We start from the raw sequence: 4,440 nt of genomic DNA, 5'->3' as shown, positions 1-4,440 counted from the left end.
CGTCAGCCCTGGCGATGCCCTCTTTGTGACCACGGGCTGTGGCCTCCTCTTTGTCACCACGGTGGGGAAGCCCCAAGCACCACGAGAGACGTTGGGAACCAGCCCCTACAAATCCATCCTTGTCTTGACTCCCAGCAGATGTTTCCCTGCCCAAGCCCCAGCAGACTGGGGAGGGCCATGCTGGAAGGGTGGCAGGCGATGAAGGTCCCTTTGCCTTTCCACGCCCGTGACAAGGTCACCCGGAGAAGCCGTTTTGGTGCTGCCACCCGCCGGAGTCACCGCTGCCAGCACAGCCTGGAGCTCCGGCACCCGCCTGGCCTTGGCTCCCTCACTGCTGGGCCCCTTCTCATGGCTTTTAAAAGCGAACCCTTGAAGGCATACAGGCTTTGCAGAGGGCTTTCCATATGGTAAAAGTTTCCCCTGGTCTTTTTTTTTTTTTTTTTCTCCCTACCAGCAGCTCTTGGCTTAGCGTTTATTAATGAATATTGCAGCTCAGACCAATTGGGAAATGGCCCAGACTGCAGGACTGCTTTGGAAAGAGCAATGAAAGAGCAAAACCCCAAAGAGAGAAACAGAGGCACTGGGTATTTAACATTACCGCTTACTTTGAGGAGAAGCCACAGCTCCTCTGTTACTACTAAGGACCAGGCTGTAAAGAATTAGGGTCAATCCATCCGCTTTCTAACTTCTAAGCCACACTGAAATGGATAATTCAGTAGTTCAGGGTGTGGATGGGGAAGATGAATTTCTTGTAACGCTCAAAGCCTCACGCATCCCTTCCCAGCAGAGTTACGGATCTTCCTTAACCCGAATCCAAGGAACCCCTGGCAGTGGGGTGGCCTGGGCTGGGCAGTACGTGGGATCCTACTGCAGCCACTGTCCTAAAGAGCAGCACTTCTGTGGCACGGCGAGGCCCCACGCAGAGCGTGAGTCTCTGGAGAACCTCCTGGCAAAACCAAGCCCAATAAAAATCAAACAATATCTTCCAGAAAAGAAAGATGCTGAGCCAGGCTCCCAAAAGGAAGTACCTGCGTGAAAAGAGCACGTTTACATGCATGCGGTCGGGAAAAGGGCTCTTGTGTTTGTAAGATCTCCATTTGGGCAACCAACTCCTTCTGCCAGATCACTCGGCCGAACACTCAGCACAAATGCTCAGAGCAAAACCCACTACAGCAACAGCCAAGACAGCTTGATTGACAGCAAACACGACCTTCAGCAGACCAAAAAAACCTGTGGATTCATTCCACGTGCTGCGGTGAGCAAGGAAACCCAGTATCCACGCAGCAAACTCAAAAGCAGAAGAGTTGCTGAACACGGGACTGACAGCATAGACAGATCGACTACGGCATCATAGTTTTAAAGGCAAAGTTTTCAAGTCTTTCCAGAAACCGCAGTGATCTTGCAGCGGCAGTTTTGAAGCAGCCAGCTAGTTAGGAAGCAGCACTTTGGGGCAGGAGATGAGCTCCCATGCTGTGCACCCAGCAGAGCCGCACCGAGCCATGACCGGACCCAAAGCCTACCGAAACAGTCTTTCCCCAGGGATTCAATGTGCCCAGGAGAAGCAATACCGCATGTTACAGCCGCTCGGTCGCTCCAGCTGCTTGTATGAGTGCTGAGGGAAGACTAACCTCGTCCAGGAAAAGCACTGGAGAAATTTAGAGAGGAAGCATAGGCAGGGGACAGAAAAACGTGGCCCAGACTTGCAGGGGGAACTAGCAGGGTAGCTTAGGAGCAGGTGGGGACAGTGGAGATGGCAGCGACACAGCCACGACCCGCACAGGGTGCTGGAGGTTGACCAGCAAGCTGCTGCTGGCAGCCTTTGCTTTATTTTTAACCCCAACCAGGTGGTTTTGAGGGGTTCAAACACAAAACCATCTCCTCTGGAGACCCTTCCCAGGTGAGAGAAGGCATCATTTACCCATTCACGGCTTTACAATCCTTCCAGGAAACATCTCTCGCACAACTGCAGTGGAGTCTGCCTGCTGCTGATGGGAGGGCAAACTTGGTCTTTGTTTAACAAAACTGGGACAAGGACAGGCAACGGACCATGCACAGGAGGACTCAAGTTTGGGCTCAGCCTTCTGCCTGTCTGCACAGACTAGACAAGAATCACGAGTCCTTAGCAGGCCAAACTTAAGAAAAAAGAGAAAAAACCAGAAGGGGTTAGCGCCAGTCCTTCACGCCATACATGCTCTTACCTCGCAGGGGCACTGGGAGAGTCGGTCCTGTGCACCGAGGGTCAAACCCACCCACGACCACATCCCTGCCATCCTCTGCCCGGGGAGGGTGAGGGAAGGTCAGTGGCAGGGAATGGAGCTCTGCAGGTTATCGGCTGAGTTTTTGTAGTGAAATTAGAAAATGCAAAACTGGTCCTTCAAGTCACAGGGTCAGCAGCTGCTCCAGAAGGATTCTTGCATTTCATCACCCCTCGGGGAAGGTCCAGGTTTCCCTGCACGCAAACAGGCTCCTTTATTTGCACCCAGCTGCCCCCACGTCCCATGCACCAGCCCGGCACCCATCCCTTTGAAAAATCCCCCTTGGGCATGGGCAAGCGCTGCCAAATGAACGAAAATATCTTTGTCCATGCGCTGCTGGGAAAGCGGGGATCAGCAACCCCCTGTGCAAGCCTCCAGGCCTGGCCCAGGCTCCCTCCGCTGAGGTATGCTCTCCTCTGAACTGACACAAGCAGGAACGTAAAAGACACAGCACAAGTAAAGAGCACATCTTTTGCTTTATAAAAAAGACCGAATCAGACGTTTAAGGCCAAGGAGTGCAAAAGAATCCCGTAAGACACCACAGCTGAACCAGCTTCAGGGACTATCGAGTTGACAGTCTTCCTCTTAGTGAGTTTTTAGGGTTTTTTTGGCTTTGGGGGGGTTTTTTTGCAAGCTTAATCCATACACACTCACTCTTCGTACACAGACTAAACATTAAAAATGTGCTATTGCATCTGTAATAGTAATCGGCAGCTCTTTGCAAGTCCATCCTCACCCGTCGTCTCCAAAGCTCCAGCGCACAGACCACAGAGCTGCGTGTCAGTGTGACCCATGCCGACGCCTCAGTGCACAGGTTTAAGTAAACTTGTCCAAATACGTATGTACAAATCCAGTTGGAAGCAGGAAGCCAAACGGGTCCATCAGTGCATGTGGCATTCAGAAGGAGGTGGCCAAACACAGCTCTTCTGGGAGTCCGGGCTGGCTTTGCTTCAAGTCTCTTCCTTGCATAAACGGTGTTTTTCACAAACCGACAGCTTTAAAAACAAAGCAGGGAGGGGAAGCCAAATCCAAGTCTCAGTCTCTCCCCTTTATTTTCAACATCTCTCTCTGTCAGTGTCTCAAGGTGTGGTCTCAGTAACGTCCATGATTTATGAAAGCATGCTCTGAAACGCGAGCAGTTTACAAAAACAGGCTCTAACAGGGACTTGAACTGTACATTTCAAAGGGCTTTGGTCAGTTAAATAAGCCTGACTGCTCATGTGAGGAATTAAATCCTTTCCCCCCTACCCAACCTTTTGAAGAGTAATCACAGGCTACAAAATGAAGGCACATTTCAGTTCAATTAAGGCACATTTCAGTTCAATAAAGGCACAAAAACACAGTCCACACCAAAGCATGGGGCCTATTTTGGTTTCCCTCTCCCCCAAAAACCAGTGGGTGTGTTCATTCTATGGCTGGTAAATTCAACTAAGCGCTTTCTATTCACATCCAAGGGCACCCGAATGTATAAACAAGTCCCATGGCTTCACGTGTTTACTTTACGATAAACAACCAAGTGGCAACACCAGTAAGATACAGCTTCCTCCTGCTGCAATGCTGCAGCCCTCAAGGTCACCTGGCACGGTGCCCTCAGGGTAGCAATACCACATCTCCTGCTGCTGACGGGCTGTTAGAGGGGAGCAAAGGGAAGGAGAAGGCGCAGGAGAAAGGCAGGACCAAGCAGTTCCTCACAGACCCTCCGGAGACACTCTCAGGGGAAGCTTTCCTTTCGAAGCAAGCCACTTTTAAAGGATTTTCTAGCACAATAGTCAAACGGTCCAATTCTTAATTATAAAAACTTAAAAATGAACCAACTAATTTCCCACACCTGCCATAACCCGAGTTCAAGGCTTGCCCAGCAGTCAGCGGGACACCAACCGTGATGGGGAAACACAGAGGGCTCGGCAGCTGAGTGAGGAAGAGCTGACTGACACACAAGTCACAGGTTAACGCGTGCAACTGCTAAGCCCGCAAGCCTGCAGCTCGCATCAGACTGGCAGCGACTGCAAAGCTGATCCCCGTGGTCTGCTCAGGAGATGAGACTGGGGCAGCCGTCCAGGCATCCCATCCCTCTGCAACCGGCACTATCTCGGGAGACAGGCCAAGAGGCCAAAGATTAAATGAACCACATTACCTGAACCTTCTCCTTACAAGGCAGCAGGAGGTGACAGCACTGAGGGCCAGC

The sequence above is a fragment of the Cariama cristata genome, unplaced genomic scaffold (assembly GCF_000690535.1).
Source record: "Cariama cristata isolate BGI_N322 unplaced genomic scaffold, ASM69053v1 scaffold33573, whole genome shotgun sequence".
Lineage (NCBI taxonomy): Eukaryota > Metazoa > Chordata > Aves > Cariamiformes > Cariamidae > Cariama > Cariama cristata.
Note: the sequence above shows the minus strand (reverse complement) of the source record.